The following is a 23,416-nucleotide window of genomic DNA, read 5'->3' on the forward strand; positions in this document are numbered from 1 at the left end:
CCTAACCACAAGTGAAGTTTTGTTCTTCTTGAGTTACAGCTAAGCTTCATAATTTCAGATAGTATCACAGCTCGCTGCTGGCTGTGACGTACTCTATACCACATGTTGAAACTATAACTTTTTAATGAATTTATTTATCGTGACATTACAAGTGTGGAGCAATGACGTATGTTTCTGCAGCTCTCTGACCCCACACAAAATACCGTTCTCTAAATCCCATTTCCAGTTCGATCCCATGCTTCATGCCAAGCCTGCAGTACTCCTGACGGAATGAGTTTCATCGCCAGTGTATCTGTTCCTATAGTTAAAGTCTTATGGTGTCACTGTACTCCTGGACTTGGCAGCGTCATTAAGAAATGGAGCCTCAGTGGTTCACAGATTTCATCAAAGTGAAGGATAATAAAACTTACTAAAAATTCCTCAAGGCACCACCACGTAACGTACCTTTATTACCATGGTCGGACTGTCTGTCAGGGGAGAAAGTTTGGGCCCGCCCCCAACTCCAGGTTTGATTCCGACCAGCTCAAGTACTGATAAACTGAGCATGGTCTCTTGCCCCTTCTCAGTGCTATAGACTTAATCACTTTTGTATCACAAAAGAGGCCCTAGTTTTAAAAGTTTGACAGTTTGGTGCAGTTTTAGACGTTTTAAAGATTTTTTCTTTAAGTTTCTTTCTTCCCCACTCCCCTTTTTCTGCCCTCTTGCATCTGTTCTCTAAGGCGGACGTAAAAGATCCCATGGCACTATTTCGAAGAAGAGCAGGGGATTTATCCCCGGTGTCCTGGCCAATATTTATCCTTCAATCAACATCACTAAAAAACAGATTATCTGGTCATTATCACATTGCTGTTTGTGGGAGCTTGCTTTGCGCAAATTGGCTGCCGCGTTTCCTACATTACAACAGTGACTACACTTCAAAATATACTTCATTGGTTGTAAAGCACTTTGGGACGTCCGGTGGTCGTGAAAGGCGCTATATAAATGCAAGTCTTTTTTTGCTGGAATCAGCCGGCAACCTGCATACCTTGTTCAAATAATCATACTTCCTACCTAGACACAAGGGCCCAGAAATTAGGATCGGGGGCTTGCCGCGCGTGCAAGCCCCTGATGTGCACTTACCCGGCGCGCCGACAGCTGAAGCCTGGGGCTGCTTGGAATTCCTGTCACTGGCCCGGTTCAGCTGTCGGCGCGCTGTGCTTGCCTGATCCAGCGGCGTAGTTAGTGCGATGTGCCGGCTGGGATCAGGTGAGCACTGGGCAGCCAATCAGGGGAGGGGAAACTTCATTCATGAGTTTGATAGTAAGAACTGTCAAACTCATGAAAACTACGGGCGCCCAAAACACTACTTAAACTTTAAATAAAATTTAAAAAAACATCCCACTAATTAAATGAACTATAAATAACTTTAAAAAACTATTTTAAACAATTAATCAAATTTTTGAAAAAATAATTTTTTAAGAAATCGGGTCTAAAAATAAACTTACCTTACTGTAAAGTCCTTAAAAACAATAAAGCTGTGGAAAAAATGTTATAATTTTAAATAATAGACCACTTACCTTAAAGAATCAAGTCCTTACGCCTCCTTTTTACATTTCTAAAAAGTTCAGGCCCTTACACACGGGCAAACCTGTCAAAAAGAAGGAAGTTCAACGCATGCGTGCAGAGTCCTGCGCGCACACGTTGGACCTCTGAACCCCTTGGAGGAAATGCCGGTTTCCCGCGCATGCGCTGTGCATGCTGAAATCCGGCACTTCCAACAGGCCCACGCGTGAGTACCCCGTCCGTACTCACACGTTGGGACCGGAATTACTGGCCCATTAATGAAGAATCAGCCAGTTGTCCAACAGGAATCCCAGCTGATTTTTCACTAGCCCAGAGGTAGGGTTGCAAAATTCCGGGAATTTTTAAAAGAGGAATCTTTCCATGGGAATTTTGGGAATTTTGAGTTTTTTTGCACACTGATGGTTTTTGTCTCTGACCCGTATATTATCTTTGTCATCAAAATAGACATACTGTTCCATACAAATAAAAACAGGCTTTCAAAACTTTATTTAGGTTATAATTTTGAACTTTATTGAACCCCCACAAAAAAGACCCATCTAAAATAAAATAAAAAGAGCGTCAGCTTATTTAGCCTGTAATTTGTCCTTATTTTGTCCCTTTGAGTCTTCTACTCATGAGTCTGCTACTCATCATTGCTCCTCCTGATTCTCTGACTCTGGCTCTGACGTGTCCATTTCCTCCTCTGTGTCATTGTCTAGCTGTGTGGTGGACACTTCTGTATCTGGCTCAATAAGTTGTAGATTCGCCCAGATGGCCACCAGTTTCTCCACTCTCTTGTTAGTCAGCCTGTTGCGCACCTTTGTATGCATTTTCCCAAAAAGTGCCCAGTTTCGTTCAGAGGCCGCTGATGAAGATGGGATTTGGAGTATCACCTATGCAGTGGGTGACAGGGCCTCAGATGCACAAAGTCCCTTCCACCAGGTATGTGCACTGATATGCTTGCATGATTCCCATATCCCGTCCCCATTCCAAAGACCTTGCTTGGTAGAGAACTTTGCCAGACTTCCTAGAACTTTGCCCACGTCCAGATTGAGGTGGGGTAAGAGGGTAGAAATCACACTGTAAGCGCTGTTGATCTGTTCTCCAGAAAGTATTGGTCTCCCAACATGCAGAAGGCTGTTGTACATTATGACAATGCCACCCCATCTAGTGTTGCTGGGCAGCTTCAGTGTTCTTGTTCTTTGTCGTTTGCTTGGAGTTGTAGGTTGCTGCAACTACCTGTTTTCCCCTGACATACTTAACAACTTGCTTGGCTCTCTTGTACAGTGTTTCCATGGTTCTCAAACCCATGATGTCCTTGAGGAGCAGGTTGAGCCCATGAGCTGCACACCCAATAGACGTAATATGAGGGTAGGCCTCCTCCACTTGAGCCCAAGCAGCCTTCATATTCGCAGCATTGTCAGTAACTACTGCAAAGACCTTTTGTGATCCAAGATCGTTGATGACCACTTTCAGCTCATCAGCAATGTATGTGCCTGTGTGTCTGTTGTCCTTCGTGTCTGTGCTCTTGAAGAACACTGGGAGAGGAGTGGAAACAATGTCGTTTATGATGTCCTCTCCTCGTACATTTGACTACCCATCTGAGATAACTGAAACATGGTCTGCCATCTCTATCGTTTCTTTGAGCTTTCCTTGGACTCTGTTATACTCAGCCTCCAGCAAATAAGTAGACAAAGCATGTCTGGTGGGAGGACAGTATGCAGGGTGAATAACATTGAAAAATCTCTTCCAGTACACATTGGCTGTGAGCATGAGGGGTGAGCCTGTCGCATATACAGCTCGAGCAAGGCACTCATCTGCATTCTTCTGGCTATGGTTATCCATTGTATCAAAGAACCTTCCAAGTGGGCCAGGAGTTGCTGATGATAAGGAGCCTGATGCTGAATGTGAACCATCATCTTCTTGAATGGAAGCAGAGGAACTCTGGGCTGACTGCTGTGAGCTTTGAGTGAAGTTGTTGCATTTGGATAAATGCTGCTGCATCTTTGTGGCATTCTTTACATATGGCTTTGTACAGTGTTTGCACATGTACACAGTCTTTCCATCTTTAATGCCTGGGGTAAAATGCTTCCACACATCTGACGGTAAACGTGGCATTGTTCTATGCAGAGAAATAAAGGGCATTCGTCTCTGTGTCGAACTGCGGTCGATCAGCACGATTGCAACAGGGTGAGTAAATTTTTCCTGATGCTCCATGTGATGGAAGCATGACCTGTGCACGCACGACGCTACATCACCAACAGAGGGAGCTAATCGCTCATCCACTCATCCAACCAATCAGGACACATTTGTTCACAGTCACACACAAAACTTGTAATTTATTAAAACAAGCCAAGTAAGAAGATAAACATATATTGATTAAGAAATTCCTTAATAATTAAGATTCCATCTCTGTTAGTAATTTTAAGAGAGGACCTTTGGAAAAAAAATGAAAGAAATACAAAAAGAAACAATATTATGCTAGCATGTGCTTTTTTGGGCAAAATTCCCAAGCTAAACTTCCCGTGGAAAATTTCCGGAAATTTACCAGAAACTTTCCACCCCTTCACAACCCTACCCAGAGGTAATGAAGGCAATTATAGTGCCCTTACTGCTGCTGTGGCTGAAATCCACTAACTTAACCCAGACTGGGAATCGAACCTGAATCACTTGGTTCTAATCTGGGCAGTTAGGAACATTGGAACAGGACTAGGCTATTCAGCCTCTTGATCTTGTTCACTATTCAGTTAGAACTCCATTTACCCGCCTTTGCTCCATATCCCTTGATACAAACGCCCCCATAAGCCGCACTGCCTCCTGCCTAGCCCACCTCCCCCACTGTGTGGCCCACTCAAATTTTTGCGCATGCACATCTACGCCGTGAAAGCCGGTGAGCGGCCTGCGCGGACCTTGCCGATGACTGCACGGCCGCGCAGCTTAGCAGGAACATTGCTTGATACCCTTACCTAATAAAAGTCTATCAATGTCAGTTTTGAACATTTCAATTGACCCAGCATCCACACACTTCTGGGGGAGAGAGTTCCAGATCTCCACTACCCTTTTTGTGTGAAGAAGTGCTTCCTGATTTCACACCTAACTGACCAAGCTCTAATTTGAAGATTATGTCCCCTTGTTCCAGATTTTGCCACCAGTGGAAATAGTTTCTCTGTATCTACCCATTCAAATCCTTTCCTCATTTCAAACACCTCAATTAGATCACAACAATCCAGTTAATTTACCAACTGCGCTGTCAGGGTTGCTGTTTTGAATAATTTGTCAAGCTTTCTAATTCTGACTGTTTTAGAGATGTTTTCAAAAATTGCTGAGCTAAACTGATTAAGTGTGCTGTGTGGACTATAACCCAACAATGCAGCTGGCGATGAGGGGGAGAAGGACAAGCTGACGAGCAAATTTGACCCATGTGGATCGGGGAGTTTGAAACCAACAAAGTGAACGGAACTTGGTGCAGGTTAGGCCACGGGAAGCAGAGGATGACCTCAAGTTTACGGAGTGTAGAACGTGAGATGCGTTGGGAGAGTCAAGTCTAGAGATAAAAAAGGCATGGATGAGAGTTTTAGCAGCAGATGAGCTGAGGCAAGGGTGGAGTCGGGGGATGTTACAAAGGTGGAAATAGGCGGTCTTAGTGATGGCACGGATATGTGGTTGAAGGCGCATCTCAGGGTCAAATATGGCACCAAGGTTGTTAACAGTCTGGCTCAGCCTCAGACAGATGTTAGGGAACGGGATGGAGTCGGTGGCTAGGGAATGGCTTCGGTTTTCCCAATATTTAGTTGGAGGAAATTTCTGCTCATCCAGTACTGGATGGCAGACAAGCAGTCTGACAATTTAGAGACAGTGGTGGGGTCGAGAGAGGTAGTGGTGAGGTAGAGCTGGGCATCGTCAGGGTAAACATGGAAACTGGCGCTGTGTTTTCGGGTGATGTCTCTGAGGGGCAGCATGCAGATCAGAAATAGGAGAGGGCCAAGGATAGATCCTTGGGGGATACCAGAGCTAAAAACTACAGTATAAACTATAAATAATGTTTTTGAAATTTGTCCTTTAGCTTTTTTTCAAATTAGTTTGAAAAAAACCAACTAAGCAGAAATTGCTGGAAGCTGGGAAAAATGACCTAGCTCTTTAGTTGACTAAATGGTACTGTCAGCTCTTGGGAAATGAAGCTCTGAGCAAAAATATCAAGTCAAAGCCCGGGCTTCTGGAAGACATAGGGCTCAAATTTCCAAGCCCCGAGGAGGTGGGTTTGGAGGCGGGATTGGTGGGAAAATTGCAGAATTGGGGGGCAGGAACCCATCCCGCCCCTAACCCGCCTTCGTGCCAGTGTCTCAGGAGGCGGGTATCCGACCTGTGCTGGGAGCCGCCTCCCCGAGGCGGGAAGGGGATTAGTGCCAATTAACTGCCTGTTAACAGGTAGTTAACAGGCAGTTTTTTGCCTAATCCCTATTTTTAGCCCTGAAGTGTGGGCTTCCCGATGGCTCCGAACCACGCCAAGTTAGCGAGGCGGACCGTCGGTCTGAAGGGGTTGGAGGGGTCGAGATGTCCGTTGTGCAGATGAGTGATGGGTGCATGTGTACAGAGGTAAGTGTAAAGTGTTTTAATAAGTTTTACTTACCTTTACTTTCTCCTGCAGGCTTCCTCCCTTCAGTTCTCGGGATTCCCTCAGCTCACCGGCACAGAAAGCAGAATGGCCGCTGAACTGTCAAAAGCTGCAGCCTCTGCTCTCTGGTCTGGAGAGTTCTCTAACTGAGTCTGAATAGAAGGACTCAAGTTAGATGACAGATTGTCAGTGTTTGACAGCTTCACAGAACTGTCAAATGCTGATTTTTCATCTGTCAAAAGCTCTTGACAGATGAAATGTCAATCGCTAACGTCACCAGTAACCAGGTGTCCCTTAATTGGCCTGCTGAGCCCGCTGGGCGGGCTTAACAAGGTCAATCAAGGGAAAGTAGCGTGGGTTGGCTACAAGTCGATGGAGGCGGGACTACAACCCAAAAAGTGGGAGTCCTGCCTCCAAAAGCTCCCCATTGACAAAATCCAGCCCATTGAGCCGTTCATGCCAAAACTTTAATGAAGGCTGAAAGGACAAAAGGGATAATTTTCTTAATCATGTTTGTGTGAAATGCATATTATTTAAATTTTTATTTGTTTGAAACATCATGGACATTAAAAGTTTCAGTTGCTGAGGAAAAAATGGCACACAAAATGTTTTCAGAAAACATTTTGAGTTATTTGTTGGGAAAATATAATATAACACCATGTGGTGGTGTTACAGGGAGCCGAACAATTTAGAGATCACATTAATACTGGTAACCTATGAGAACCCCACCTACAGGGGTTACAGAGAAACATAAATGGTAAGCACGGACATTTTTACAGTGGAATTCCCATAGGAAATGCTTACATAGCAGTTTTCAATGGCGCACTTAAGAATTTTAATATTATTATAGATATTTTCATCAAACCTTTGTCACTGGAACTTCCCCTTTTTGAGCTTGTATGTACAAGTATTAAATAATTAAATAAAATGTCATTAAAAATGCTGCATTCTACAAATCCGGCATGGCAAGAGAGCCCCAGGTGGGCAGAGGAAACACTTCAAGGACACTCTCAAAGCCTCCTTGAAAAAGTGTAACATTCCCATCGACAACCTGGAAATCCCTGGCCCAGGACCGCACAAAGTGGAGGAGAAGCATCCAGGAAGGCGCCGAATACTTTGAGTCTCTTCGCCGGGAGCAAGCGGAAGCCAAGCGCAAGGAGCGCACGTCAACCCAAGCACCCCACCCACACCCGCCCCTTCAACCACCGTCTGCCTCACCTGTGACAGAGACCGTAGGTCCCGCATTGTACTCATCAGTCACCTGCGAACTCATTTTTAATGTGGAAGCAAGTCATTCTCGGTTCCGAGGGACTGCCTAAGAAGAAGATTCTACAAAGTACTATCTATCAATGCATTTTGGTTCAATTAAGCTATAAAGTGTGTTCGTTAGTAAAACACTGCTAAAGTGCAGCTCTTGAAGGACACTAAACACACTAATGCTTACTTGGGGCCAGTCTCCATTTTGTGACTGGAGATGTGTTTATTTAGGAAGCATGTCTTGGAATGGTGTAAATGTTGCTATTTTAAGTTTTATTTTGTTTGTAAAGAATAGTAGTGCAGCTGAATTATTTCTGTTTAGAAACCATTTAAATGGTGAGACCTTTTGTAGGAAAGTATTGTCTGTGGAATCGAGGATTTGTACTACAGTTTAAAGATTAAGTGTTGGATTTACTCATCTTTCAGAAATTGTTCCGTGTAAAGTATTGCACCGTTAATGGAACATCATTGTGTTTCAGCAAAAAAGCTGGCCTTCCAGTAGAAACAACACTCGCTTGTACTGGTATGTTCAACAGATAGGTCATGTTTTGGATCAAAGGTCTTCTTCCTGTTATGTGCTTTGAATGTTCTGTCTCAAAAAAAATGTCCATTGCCTTCAGCTATTATTGAGTATCTAATCTCTGTCTTTGCTACAAGATGAGTAATCTTGAAAATATGTGCCAAACACTTATCCCCTCAACAACTCTTAAATCTTTATAAAGCCAAGCCTGTCCCAGATTTGAGTACTGTTCCAGTATCTGGGAGGCTCATCTAATAGCACTTGCACTCCTAGACAAAATTCACAAAAAAAGCCTGTTGTTTGAGAGTGATCCTCTCTCGCCTCTACCTTCTAACAGGTCTCTTACTCTCTCTCTCTGTTGTAACATTTCTTCCTTCTCTATTCTGTCAATTCTGCTGTGGTCTTTTCACCTCTCAACATTCTTGGGTTGTTCTTCCTAAGCTCCAAATTTGCCATCTTATAGACTCTTCCTCCTCCTTTCAGCCGTGGATCAGTGGGTAGCGCACTCTCCTCTGAGTCAGAAGGTTGTGAGTTCAAGTTCCACTCCAGAGACTTGAACTAACACTCCAGTGCAGTACTGAGGGGGTGCTGCATTGTCGGAAGTGCTATCTTTCGGATGAGATGTTAAACTGAGGTCCCGTCTGCCCTCTCAGGTGGGCGTAAAATATCCCACGGCACTATTGGAAGAAGAGCAGGGGAGTTCTCCCCGGTGTCCTGGCCAATATTTACCCCTCAATCAACACCACTGAAACAGATTATCTGCTCATTATCACATTGCCGTTTGTGGGAGCTTGCTGTGCGCAAATTGGCTGCCGCATTTCCTACATTACAACAGTGACTACACTTCAAAATTACTTCATTGGCTGTAAAGCGCTTTGGGATGTCCTGAGGTTGTGAAAGGCGCTATATAAATGCAAGTCTTTCTTTCTTGTGTTGAAATTAAGACTCATTGCAGTCTCCTACTTTAATTAAATCTTTCACAGTACCTCAGAACTGTGGAAATCCTTGTCTCCCTAAGTCTTCTCTTTCTCCCACAACCTCCAACCTTGGTGCCATCGAACCACTAATTCCTGATCCACCTCATTTTCTCCCCACACTTTTCAACCTTGGTGATGTCCTGTACTATGAGCCTGTTTTAAAATACTCTGGAGGGAAGGGAAGAATAACCAATTGCTGATTCTTTGGTCACCTTACCTGCTGTTAATATTGTTCTTGTGCTATCAACTATTGAATTGTGAGGCTCACATAGATGGCAGCGACTGAAAATTAAACGCCTGGGTATTTTAAGACTAGTGGCCCTGGAAGACACATGTTTTTCTTGACTGTTGCCAGTTATCTTGGGGGCATTGGTCAAACTGACAGCCATTCTGTGCATCCTGTTTACAGGGAGACTGGCTGCTCTATTGGGCAACAGTCTGGGGATTGCTCTCTCTCTCTCTCGCAAGACCCAGCCTGCAATATACTGTATCAGGAGCTAATATAGAGGCCACCGACACTATCCAATTCATCTCCTACAGCTATTCATTGTGCATTCTGTTTATATACACACACACACTGTTTTGTGAACACAAATTATAATCACAAAAGTTAGTTTAAATTGAAGTACAGATTCCAGAGTGATTCCACTGACTTTACTGTGAAACCTTTTTATTCCACAGTGGCATTGGTTTTTAGTACTGCGTGAAGGGCGAAAAGCGTTTAATGGAGTTGATGTAATCATGTAGAATTTGTTAGCAGGAGTCATTCTAATGAACAAAAATGGAATTTACATTTGACCAATTCACTTATATTGACTCGTTCATTGACGAGTTGATAAATCTCTCGACAAATAACCAAGAATAATGAATTAGTACTCATTGTGAAATCTGCCAGCAGGATCAAATGGTGCAGGAGAGGATGTATGGTTGGTGGGGGTTTCAGAGAATGAATGAGTCATGGCCATTTGATGGCAAGAACAAGGATGTTAAATGCACATAAGAAAGTATTGAAGAAAAAAAAACGTGCAGCCTATTTAGCCCATTTCTTTCAGCAACACTATTTCCTCTATAATGAGCTGCTTTTATATTGTAATAATGGTGCCAGGTTCTGACGTGTGCGACCTGCAATTCGGAAGTAAACTTGCCAAGAGTAGGCAAGGTTGGCCGCTGGGAGGACCCGCTAAAGACAGGTCTTACTGCCTGCCGGCCTTAGCGAGCCCCAGCAGGCTTCCTTTTGGGTTGAGGCCAGGTTTGCAAAAAACCCCGTATTGAGAGCCTGTGCCGCAAGAATCTTAGCACAATGTTGCAACAGCTATAGACCTGTTTAATCCTCTCTGGGACATGGGGAGAGGAGCGAGGAAATAACCACTGACGAAACTTCTAAAAAGACAAAGCTGTGCGTAATTTTATCTTGATCCTCAAAGGCAAAACAGTGGAAACTCCGGGGTGTTAATCTAACATTATGATCTACAATATTCAACGCTGGCCAGTTGCATTTCCCAAGTGGGATTTTCATGATCACAGCAGTACAAGAACGATTATGTCTGAGAAAGTAATTCAATATCTGTGCCCACGCTTGCCACTATAACCTTCAATCTTGTTCTTCACCACAAATTCTTCAACACCTTCTTTCCGAATAAGTTGGTCATCATCGCATTACGTACTTTTAGTGGGACTCTGTGTCCAGTTCTCCAATCTGTGCTCCCAACAAGTGGAGCTCCACAGCATGAGCAGAGAGACTTGCAAAATGTACCGTATACATTGTTGATCTTCCGTGGTGTTGCACGTGTGGAGTCAAGACCAAGTGTAGTCTTCAGGTGGAGCAAGGTTCGAGGCTGGAGGATAATTGGGCCAGGGTGTGCAGACGTTAATTCAGCCCCCATTTTAAAGTCCTACATTTTGCCCTTATTTTTATATTTCCATTATAAATTGTTATGCCCAGATTTAGAATGAAAACTGCCTAGTGTAAAGTTGTCACACTCTTCCCCCCAATGGAGGAACTACATGGGTAGGGTGTAATTATAGTGTGACAAGCTTACATAGGCAGGTTCCATTGTAAATGTGGACATAGGGATCTATAATACAAAAAGTTGATGATAAGTGCTCACAGGTATAACATTTTTAATATATCGATATTCGACAAACCATCTACTTTGTGGGTGGAAGATGTTCTAATTTGTAATCTGATTTGAGGCTTGTTCTTTTTCAACTTGTGTTCTGCAGGTCTCCGACCACATTGCAAGTGAAATAATCAGGCAGAGAACAAGCCATCGCCAGTTTGTGGCCAGCCACAAAGAAGCAACCACTCACTCTTTCCAGCCCCCAGCAACCAATCTCATGTCCCAGGTTACGGGGGCAGAATTAAGGACAAGGGGAAAGCTGTATAATTGGGAGCTGAGGGGGGAGGGGAAGCGCGCGGCCAGAATTGAGAGTGGGAGAGGCAGCAACGCTGGCACACAGTTGGCCAACTCGGCTCTTACAGTAGGTTTCCGAGTTAATACCAGCGGGTCACCTTGTTGCTCCTGCAACGCTTTCATATCAACTCAGAAATTTCCTGTAGAAGCCGAAGCAGCCATCTATACCAACGATGCTGCCTTTCCTGCCCTGATTCTGACAGGAAATATAGCCTGTCTCACCCGCACGGTGATTGAGGCAAGCGTATGCCAGCGTTTACAGCAGCTAGAAAGCGAGCATCTGCTTACCTCCGAACATTTTGGGGGAAAAATTCAGTATCGTCCCATTTGGGGCGCCATTATCGGCCGTGCGCAAAGTTTAGCGCCTGGCGCTAATTATCGCCTCTGACGGCAAACTTGGCTTTTATCGCCCCTGGAGATGATTGGAGCGCTAAATCAGGTGCTTCACACCTGTCTTAAGGTGCAAAGGCCGAGGAGCGAGGCGCTACCTCAGAGCGCTGGCGAAGCAAGGAAGGGCAAATCAAAATAAACCTGCAAAGTGCTGCTCAGTACCCAAAACTCCTTCACACAGCGTTGAATCTCTCCAGAAGTCTCTCTCTCAGAATGCGTGGTGCAAAAATGTCACCGACAAAAAAAGGCAGAAGCGGTCGCCTTTAAATAACGCTCCCCTAGTCCCTTTCTGACAGCAAAACGCTCCCCTCAACCTGTCGTTGCTAGCGGCAGGCGGTAAGGCAGGGGGCGCCACTCAATATCCGGTCCGGGGCGCTAACGGGGCATTGCGCACTCGACCGACGTCACAACCTGCTGGCGCAGGAGATCGTGGCGGTAGTGTTTAGCGCCGCCGCAAAATGTCTAGTTAATTTCGCGAGCAGTGCAAACATCGCCGCGCCCGGGCGCTAGTTGCTTTGCGCCCCATTAGCGCCCTCTTAAGGCGCTAACGGGAGGCGCAAACTACTGAATTTTTCCCCCTTTAGCTCTACCCCTGATTAGCAGAATAAGCAGATCAGCTACTTTCTAATCATTCATTTGTACTCATCAAGGTGAAGGATTTAACTGGCCAGGAATGACACCGTCCAGCTACTGTATAATTTTATAACTGCGGAAGAAGAACTGGGCATTTTGCATATAAAGGAAGAGACTCTGGATTGACCGCACCTCAGGATATCACTAATTAAATCAGAGGCTCATAACTCAAGGAATTGCTATTCCGAAATTGAATAGGATCAATTCTTGTATCGAAAATATCGACAGACATTTAATTTAAACCCATGATGACAAAGGGCCATCAGGAGATCCTGAATGATATGTTTTCTTAGTTATTTTTCTAGCGTTTCCCTTAATATAAATGGGACTGGTGAGGTCAGAGATTCCAGTTAGTACATATTGATTAATAACATATGTATGTGCTGTGGTTTATTGCCAGCGTAATCTGGTTCATGCTTTCGAACTGCTGGCTGCTGCTTCTGTTCCATTGCCACTTGTACACCTGCACTGCGATACAACCATTTGAATTCAATTTTCTGTCCGTGTTGAAGCTGACATCCAGACCGGTACTAATAGAGCACTTTGCCTAATTGCATGCTCCGTCTGACCTGAATTACATGGTAGCAGATGATACGATCGGAACAGTACCAACATTTTATGCATGAGTAGAATAGGGATAATAAGGACTTCTTAATTATATCAGATATAAGGAGCTCAGAGACTAATGCTATGGGTAACACAATCATTTAGCTTTGAACAAATATACATTGGCCCGTAATTTGCGGTTAGTGGTGAGTAAAGGCGTTCGCCGCTGGCCCCGAAGTAAGCTTCCCACAAAGGTCTCACGATCTCTGTGGCGAGAAGTTCTGCTTTTCCGACGTGCAGTTGAAATCAACGTGGTATAGTGGGAATCCCATAGTGTGAGCTGCTGTGACGTCAACAAGATGTCTAAGCAGCCAGTCATATTGCAGAATTTTCACAGACAGGGAACCAGGAAATAGAAAGCACTAATAGCCAATCTTTTTTTTTAATTTACAGAGAGCAAAATAAAGATTGGGACATACACACTGAAGCAGTAATATCATGAACAAACTTTTAAAAAAAAATTAAAATTAATTTTAAGATCTAATAATTTTTAATGTAATGGATAAATTTGACATTCCTCCGATATAAAATTAGTTTTTCAGGGCCAGTACGGTTGATTATCATTAGTTATTACTCAGAATGCTGTTAAAAACCCAGTTACACCTCATTCGAATGGATCTGACTTTTTATGGGGTTTCTAACAGCGATATGTTCGGGAAAGGAGAGGTTTTCGTCAGATCAGTGATTTCACAATGCCGGCTCTGGGGGAGGCCCACAGAGCAGCCAGTGTTGGAGCCGTGATTGACCGACCGCAACTTCAGGATTTCCGCGTTAGGCTGTGCACGCGCTAAATCCTGAAGTTGCGGGTCAGTTTCAATGACGGCGAACGCTGCCAGTTCGCCAAAATCAGGACCGCAAGTTCCGGGCCATTGATTCTACAGGTTTCTACGTATTGTTTCTGGAATTGTGATTTTGGTTTATTTTTCTGTATCTACAAGTTCCTCAATTATCAAACGTTTAACTCTGCGAACTCTGATAAACATCGTTATTAACTGGAGGAAAGCTTCTGAACCAAACCCGAGAAATGGTTATGGGTGGCCCGTTGACTCTTTGGGTCCATGAGCCAAAGTGCTGCACTACTGATCGATAGGACTAGGGTCGCTAACCTTTTGCCAAGTCCAAAGTCAGCCAAAGGCTAGCACAGGGCAAGGGTCGGATCGTGGCTTGAGCGCGGAGGGTTGTTTTGATGTTGGAAACTCCATTTAAAAAACTCAAATTGCATTCATAACCAGCGCAGCAGAGGTTTGGCAGAAACCCCATTTGCACGTGTAAACTGGATTTGTGCCGAAGTTATGGCGACGGAGTGGGAGAAGCCCCGAGGAAATTCCCGGTGCATATCTTTTTGTTAGTAATTTCGCCTGCGTAGACAGCCAGTGGGGCACGAATGCAAGTTTTTGCTTGTATCTTTTGATTGGATAAGACACACCAAGAGTTGACACATTTGATGGAATAAGAGTGTTTGGCAAAACCAAAATTTCCAAATATCGGTTTCATCGGAATCATTTCCAAGGACGCTAGCATCACTGCTGTGATGGGTTTGACCAAACTCACTGCCAATAACACTGGGACTGAGTTATCTCTGAGCAACCACAAAGTTGAGGAACTTGTAGACAGATATAAATACAGCAGTCTTGGAGAATCAATGAAAGCTGTGACACACAAACAATGAAGAGTTTAATGAATTGGCGTGGAAATGGTTGCGGCTCGCTAGCTTCAACAGCATTTTGACTTTGGGACCAACAGTGCAAGAAAAGGCTCGGGGAATTTCTTGGCACTGAAAATGATGGCAGTGTCAAAATAATGAGAATGGGTCAGCCTGTTTCTAGGGCATGGAATGTAGGGGACGGAAGAGCTTATTCCGTTAAGTGTTGAAACAGACCCGTCTCATTAGGTTTGGACCAGCCTCTTCCAGTTCATCTAAGAGATTCATTTTACTGTTCAGTCTTCAAATTATGCAGTTTTAGCTTGGGATTAACCCAGAGAGAAAGAAGGAAGCTGTCTGTGGAGATCTTCAGAAAGTCCGAGAAAGAATGAAGAAAAGGAAGAAAGTATAGCAAAAGACCAAATGGAGGCAGTAATATCACTCTATGTTACAGAGCTAGTTTACATCAACAGCAGGACTATGACGTATACTGCCAGCATAGTCATAACTGCCACATGTTAAAAAGAATATTATGGTGAAAGGGCCAAGTACTTACAGTGTGGAGCATTACCCCGATTAGTATTTGAAAAGACATTGGAGATGCGTGTTCTAAACATAAAGAGCATCTAGGTTTTTAACCTGTCCTCGCCCAAGCCTCCTGGCTTAACGGGGCGGGGGGGGGGGGACAAAATTGTTTTTTGCTAGTAATGCGAAACGAGATCATAACGAATAGGCAGCCCATTTCACACCACGCCCCATTTTCTTATCCATTGAAGTCAATCGAGCGCGGCGTAGAACGGGCTGCCAATCCACCCCGAGCTCATTTTGCTCTACTGACGAAGACCAATTTCACCCCCACCATGTCTGCCGTCAAAGAAAGAATAAAGACGCTCAGCCGCATCTGTCGTTCCTGTCGGCAGGTTCCACAACAGTTCTGTGGGACAGGCTCCACTCGGTGTGGATACCATTCCGGAATCGTAAACAGCTCAGTAGCCTTTTGGAGCCGCTTATTCACAACTGAACAACTCTCCTCCAATCTTCTAAACCTGATGTGGCAGCTTTCCAGGAGCTGCAGACAAGGCGGATTAAAAAGTAACATTTTGTAGTATGGCACCGGGCCACGTAGGCTGGAAAGTCTCAGGTCTGGCTCCCTGTCTCTGCTGAGTTAGCTAATACAACTCCGCGCAGACTGCCAATTGAACCTGAGGCTCCCACTGCTGATTGCTATCCTCTGACCCCTGCATGCAAAAGTGGACGTGGGTGAGGACAGGTTCGAGCCGCTGGAGTTGAATACCTATCGAAGCGCAGTGCCAACGATGACGCACGGGAAGGCAGCAAATTTGATTGAAGAAGAGGAGTGCTGTTGGTCCCTGTGGAAACGTAGCCCAGCACACACTCCCTAGGAGAGGAGTAAAATGTGTGTGTGTTGGAGGAGGAGGGGGGCAGGGGTGGGGAGAGATATTCATTATTAAAAGCACATCACGTGTGGAATAGTCAAAGTGGTGGGTGTAAAATTTTTGTGTCTATTTTAATCTCCTAGCACAATAAGGCAGTGTGAGAGAGTGGCATCCCAACCTGGGATGGCGATGGATGCCTAATGGCAGGGCTGTATACTGGATCATCCTTTTAGTTCTCAAACGCAATTATCTATTAATTCCCATGAGGAACCAACCAGTGCCAACATGTACTCAGTCTTGGTCTTCACTAGCAAAGGCGGTTAGAAAATAGAAGAATAGCATAGGAGTCAGAACCATACAGTGGCTGTATAGTGTGCCCACTGCTACCCCAGATAGCTTGCCAGTGAAGATTTGATGGCTGCTGCATCACCATTTGGTCCAGCGTTATACCTTGCATGCTTTTAATCCTTCTTTCGGCTCTGCAATTCTTGTTTTGTTGCCAGCTGCATAAAGATAGTGGGAGAGAAGCGGTTTTGACTTAAGATTGACTGGTGTTTATAGAAGCAGACTTCCTCCTCCCCCTCCCCCAGCGTGATATCAACCTCCAATAATGTAAGTGAAACATGATTCTACAAATGGAGCATTTTATTCAGAATCATTGGATTAGTACGTGAACAGGAAAAATTTGGAGGGCTATGGAGAAAGAGCAGGGGAGTGGGACTTATTGGATAGCTCTTTCAAAGAGCTGGCACAGACACGATGGGCCGAATGGCCTCCTGTGCCATTTGATTCTACCAAAGCAATAAAAAGCCATGTTGGATATTTGACAGAAACCGTTCACTTCACTTATTCTTGTACTGGGGGCAATTGCTGTATATGACCACGTTTCGATCCACCACATAGGAACCCTTGACATCCTGAGTTTCTGCTGTTTCTCGGTGTGACTTTGTGTCACAGGAGTTCTTCCGCCAGTGTGACCAACTCATCGTTCAAGGACAGTACAAGACAGAGCAACTTTTAACAGACTTTCATACAGGGGAGGGCTAACAATGCTAAGATGCTCTGAGTGCTGATTGGGTATCTTAGTAAACTCATCCCCAAACACGACACATGAAGCAGGCTGTTCGATGACGGTATTTGCAGTTAGATACTTTCCACTGGAGTTCCTTTAGTTATCAAGTTCATTGATAAAATCAGTCAATAAGCAAAACAACAAACCATACCAAATGTTTATTGACTGATTTTATCAGTGGGTACTTTCACTTTCGGGGTGTAGGCTCTGATTGGCACTGATTATGCTTTTCTTAAAGAGCTTTGTACCGGCCATATATTTTCTTGGAGAGTGTAATGAAATCTGTTTGTCTTGATCCTGTATTCGTTTTGCACTCATGTATATTACCCTCCCCCACTGTGTATAGTTTCACTTCCTCTTTCCCGACTAACCTGGGAGGTTCCAGGTCTTGGCTCTTGGCTCCGCCCCTGACTTCTCTTACATAAAGGTCCCAGGATCTGTATGACTCATTCCTGTGAACCAGTCGGCGTGTTGAGATGTTAGCTCTGATCTTAGTGATTAAAAGCCAACTTGTTTAAGTCTATAACTTCTAGTTTTGTGGTTATTGAAGGCCCATCAATTTTAATCACTAAAGAATACTAGGATGGATCGACTTCTAAAACCAGAGCGTCTGGACTTGGATCCACATTCTGCTGAAGCATCAAATCAATTAGGACACTGGCTCAAATGCTTTGAACTCTTCGCGGGGGCCTCATCCGCTAGCGAGGTAGATAAACTGAGTCTACTGACTACTCGCGTAAGTCATCGGATTTATTCGTTCATCCGGGACGCCACCTCTTACACGGAGGCCATCACTATCCTGAAGGCCCAATACCAGAGGCCGGTAAACGAAGTGTACACCAGACATCTGCTGGCTACACGCAGGCAGCGACCAGAGGAATCAATGGACGATTTCTTACAGGGCCTAAAGGACCTGGTCCAGGACTGTAACTGCAAGGCCGTGACGGCCAAAGCGTACTCTGACGAATTGGTCCGCGATTCCTTCACCACGGGCCTCAAATCGAATTATATCCGGCAGAGACTGCTGGAGAAGGAGGTCCTGGACTTAAAAAAGGCAGTGGCCACTGCGCGATCGCTGGACGTGGCCCAGAGAAACTCTGACTCTTATTCTTCCGGCCATGCGGCCCTCACCGCCTCGTGCGCGCCGAGGGGGCCGCCATCTTGGAATCAGCCATCTTCCCCATCCAGGTCTCAGACCAGCTCTACGCCGCCGGAGTCCCCACACAGAAGTTCACCCAGGAGTCCTACTACAGCGGCAATGTCTCGAGGCCCGAAATGCTACTTCTGCGGCCAGGCCAAGCACCCCAGACAACGATGCCCAGCGAAGGACGCTACATGCTTCAAATGTAAGAAAAAGGGGCATTTTAGCAAAGTCTGCAGGGGGAATCCGATTTCCAACTCCATCACCGCCTCGTGCGTGCCGCCATCTTGGGATCCGCCATCTTTTCCCGACTCAACGGCCGCCCAGGGCCCAACAGTGGCTTCGATCACGGTGGATCAATCCAGGCCACACCCGTTGACAAAATCCATGATGGACATACAGGTAAACGGGAATTTAACGAAATGCTTAATTGACTGTGGGAGTACTGAGAGTTTTATCCACCCTAGCCTGGTACGGCGGCACTCATTAACGGTAACCCCTACACGGAGCAGAATTGCTATGGCTGCTAAGCCCCACACTTCGGACATTTTGGGCTACTGTGTGGTAACACTGACTGTAAAAGGCACGGACTACAAGGATTTTAAACTCCTCGTGATGCCAGAACTCTGTGTTAATGTAATCTTGGGCCTGGACTTCCAGTGCCACCACGAAAGTGTCACGCTAGCATATGGCGGGTCCCAGCCGCCACTCACAGTCTGTGGCCTATCAACCTTAAAAATCAGCCCGCCCTCTTTATTCGCTAATCTCGCTCCGAACTGTAGGCCCATAGCGACCAAAAGTAGACGGTACAGTCTGGAAGACAGACACTTTATCAAGGCGGAAGTGGACAGACTCCTGCGGGAAGGCATTATTGAATGCAGTACCAGCCCGTGGCGTGCCCAAGTAGTCATAGTTAAAAATAGCGAAAAGAAACGGATGGTAATTGACTACAGCCAGACTGTTAATATTTATACCCAGCTGGACGCCTACCCTTTACCCCGTATATCAGAAATGGTCAACCAGATTGCGCAATACCGAGTCTTCTCGACTATCGACCTCAAATCCGCGTATCACCAGCTCCCCATTAGAACGGAGGACCGCCCATACACCGCCTTCGAGGCGAACGGGCGCCTCTACCATTTTCTCAGAGTGCCCTTCGGGGTAACAAATGGGGTCTCGGTCTTCCAACGTGAGATGGACCACATGGTTGACGAGAATAAACTACAAGCTACCTACCCCTATCTGGACAATGTCACTATCTGCGGGCACAACCAGCAAGACCACGATCTAAATCTTGCGAGATTTTAAAAAACTGCCCTAAAGCTGAATCTAACCTACAACGAAGACAAATGTGTCTTCAACACAACCCGTCTCTGTATCCTCGGCTGTGTGGTGGAAGATGGGGTAATTGGACCGGACCCTGACCGATTACGCCCCCTAAAGGAACTGCCCCTGCCACACAATCCCAAAGCTTTAAAAAGGTGCCTGGGATTTTTTTCGTATTATGTCCAATGGGTGCCCAATTACTCTGATAAGGCCCGACCCCTCATTAAATCGACGTCCTTCCCACTATCAGCTGAAGCTCAGGAGGCTTTCACCAGTATTAAACAGGACATTGAAAGGGCTGCAGTGTGCAGTGGACGAATGCATTCCCTTTCAAGTCGAAAGCGATGCGTCAGACTTTGCCTTAGCTGCGACCCTCAATCAGGCTGAGAGACCTGTGGCCTTCTTCTCCCGAACCCTTCAGGGACCTGAAATCAGGCACTCTTCTGTCGAGAAGGAGGCACAAGCTATAGTGGAGGCAGTGTGGCACTGGAGACACTACCTAGCCGGCAAACGTTTCACCCTGCTCACCGACCAGCGGTTGGTGGCTTTCATGTTTAATAACAAAGGGGGAAAATCAAGAATGACAAAATACTCAGGTGGAGGATCGAACTATCCACGTTCGACTATGATATTATGTACAGGCCGGGAGCCCTTAATGAACCCCCAGACGCCCTATCGCGGGGAATATGTGCCAGCATTCATACGGACAAATTACAGGGTCTCCACAACGACCTCTGTCACCCAGGGGTCACCCGACTATACCATTTTATAAAGTCCCGCAATCTGCCCCACTCCATCGAGGAGGTCAGGGCAATGACCAGAGCCTGCCGCATCTGTGCGGAATGCAAACCTCGTTTCTACAGGCTTGACCGTGCACACCTTATCAAAGCCACACGGCCATTCGAGCGCCTAAGTCTGGACTTCAAGGGACCCCTTCCCTCTGCCGACCGTAACGTATACTTCCTCAATATCATTGATGAATATTCCCGCTTCCCCTTCGCCATTCCCTGCCCAGACATGACCAGTGCCACGGTCATCAAGTGTCTCTGTAATCTATTCTGCATGTTTGGCATGCCGAACTACATACACAGCGATAGGGGGACGTCATTCATGAGTGACGAGCTGCGCCAGTTCTTGCTCTCGAAGGGGATAGCCACGTGCAGAACCACTAGCTACAACCCCCGGGGTAATAGGCAAGTGGAAAGGGAGAATGCTACTGTTTGGAAGGCTGTCACGTTAGCCTTAAAGTCAAAAGGCCTTCCGACCTCCCGCTGGCAGGAAGTCCTCCCAGCCGTGCTCCACTCCATAAGGTCTCTGTTATGTACTGCCACTAACGCTACCCCTCACGAAAAGATGTTCGTTTTCCCCCGGAAATCCACCTCGGGCATATCTCTACCTGCGTGGCTGACGTCTCCGGGGACAGTACTATTGCGGAAGCACGTGAGAGGCCATAAAACGGACCCCCTTGTGGAAAAGGTACAGCTCCTCCATGCAAACCCTCAGTACGCCTATATCGAATACTCTGACGGGCGAGAGGACACTGTTTCCATAAAAGACCTCGCTCCCTCGGGGAGCGGAGAGAACGATGGGAGACTACCTGATGAAGACCCACACTACAAAGAGACAGGACGCCCAGAGGTATCAATACCCAACTTTAACCTGGAGGACACTGCAGATAACCTGGAAGACACTGCGGAGGCCCGGACAGCAGAGGAACCAGAATCCACTCCCCTAGAGGCACCCCAACCGGCTTTGCACCGATCACTGAGAACTGCAAAACCTCCTGACAGACTCACTTATACCAACTTTTAAGAAACATCACCCCGATGGACTAAATCTATAGAAGGGGTGAATGTAATGAAATCTGTTTGTCTTGATCCTGTATTCGTTTTGCACTCATGTATATTACCCTCCCCCACTGTGTATAGTTTCACTTCCTCTTTCCCGACTAACCTGGGAGGTTCCAGGTCTTGGCTCTTGGCTCCGCCCCTGACTTCTCTTACATAAAGATCCCAGGATCTGTATGACTCATTCCTGTGAACCAGTCGGCGTGTTGAGATGTTAGCTCTGATCTTAGTGATTAAAAGCCAACTTGTTTAAGTCTATAACTTCTAGTTTTGTGGTTATTGAAGGCCCATCAGAGGGTAAATACAAATTACTCATAAGCTTACAGCAATGATATCTCAGTTGTTAAATCATGTAGAATGAATATTATCCACCTGCCAACTGCTATCAATGTGAAGAGATTTCAGCCATCGCTCAGATGGTAGCACTCTCGCCTCTGAGTCAGAATTTTGGGTTCAAGCCCCACTCCCGAGACTTGAGCACAAAATCTAGGCTGACGCTCCAGTGCAGTACTGAGGGAGCGCTGCACTGTTGGAGGTGCCGTCTTTAGGCTGAGATGTTAAACCGAGGCCTCGTCTGCTGGCTCAAATGGATGTAAACGATCCCATGGCACTACTTGAAGAATGGCAGAAGAGTTCTCCCTGGTGTCCTGGCCAATATTTATCCCTCAACCAACATCGCTAAAACAGATTATCTGATCATTTATTAATGGAGTGACTCCTGCCAACTACCGGAAGCTGCGCAGAAGTGTACTGCGCATTAATCTGCAACCGGAAGCTTCTTTTTTTTCTACAGAGCATTTTTGAAGCAGCCCGCTCCCTCCCAGCATTTTTCCTCACAGCCCGTTCTCTCGCGGCATTTTTCCTCACAGCCCGCTCTCTCGCGGCATTTTTCCTCACAGCCCGCTCTCTCCTGGCATTTTTCCTCACTGCCCGCTTCCTCCCGGCATTTTTCCTCACAGCCCACTCTCTCCCGGCAATTTTCTTCACAGCGCGCTCTCACCTGGCATTTTTTCTCACTGCCCGCTTCCTCCCAGCATTTTTCCTCACAGCCCAGTCCCTCCTGGCAATTTTCCTCACAGCCCGCTCCCTCCCGGCTTTTTTCCTCACAGCCCGCTCCCTCACGGCTTTTTTCCTCACAGCCCGCTCCCTCCCGGCATTTTTCCTCACAGCCCGCTCCCTCCCGGCATTTTTCCTCACAGCACGCTCTCTTCCGGCATTTTTCCTCACAGCCCACTCCCTCCCGGCATTTTTCTTCACAGCCCGCTCCCTCCCGGCATTTAAACATTTTTTTTAACTAACCTCCCGTGACGAACCGGCAGCGCACATGCACAATCCTCTTCCGGTTCGTTGGCAGCAGTCGCGTCCTTTATTTAATTGCTGTTTGTGGGATTTTGCTGTGTGCAAATTGGCTGCTACGTTTCCTACATTACAACAGTGACTACACTTGAAAAGTAATTCATGGGCTATGAAGCGCTTTGAGACGTCCTGAGGTTGCGCTATATAAATACAAGTTCTTTCTTTCCAAATCTTGGGCACGGTGGCATAGTGGTTAGCACTGTTGCCTCACAGCACCAGGAACCCGGGTTCGAATCCGGCCTCAGGCGACTGTCTGTGTGGAGTTTGCACATTCTCCCCGTGTTTGCGTGGGTTTCCTCCGGGTGCTCCGGTTTCCTCCCACAGTCCAAAGATGTGCGGGTTAGGTTGATTGGCTATGATAAAAATTGACCCTTAGTGTTAGGGGGATTAAATACGTGGGGTTATGGGGATAGGGTGGGATATGTGTTGGTGTAGGGGTTACAGGGATCGGGTGGGATATGTGTCGGTGCAGGCTCGATGGGCCGAAATGGCCTCTATCTGCATTGTGGGGTTTCTGTGATTTCTGTGAAATCGAATGACACTGAGACTAATTGTAGTGCTTCTGCCAGTTCCCCTGTCAGTGCAGAGCAGTGATTGAATCTTCAACTTTCCTTTTCTGTGTAAGCTCTGGGCATGTACTGGACTAGTAATCCAGAGAACGTGAGTTCAAATCCCATCATGAGA

General features: G+C 46.1%; 1 protein-coding gene across 4 annotated transcripts in view; it reads left to right on the top strand.

The window, feature by feature from the left end:
* The window catches only part of gstcd (glutathione S-transferase, C-terminal domain containing), a 232,574-nt gene that overhangs the window by 151,298 nt on the left and 57,860 nt on the right, over positions 1-23,416 (top strand). The window lies entirely within an intron of this gene.

Source organism: Somniosus microcephalus, chromosome 2 (assembly GCF_052327205.1).
Source record: "Somniosus microcephalus isolate GS21.2 chromosome 2, FLI_Smic_1.0, whole genome shotgun sequence".
Taxonomy (NCBI): domain Eukaryota; kingdom Metazoa; phylum Chordata; class Chondrichthyes; order Squaliformes; family Somniosidae; genus Somniosus; species Somniosus microcephalus.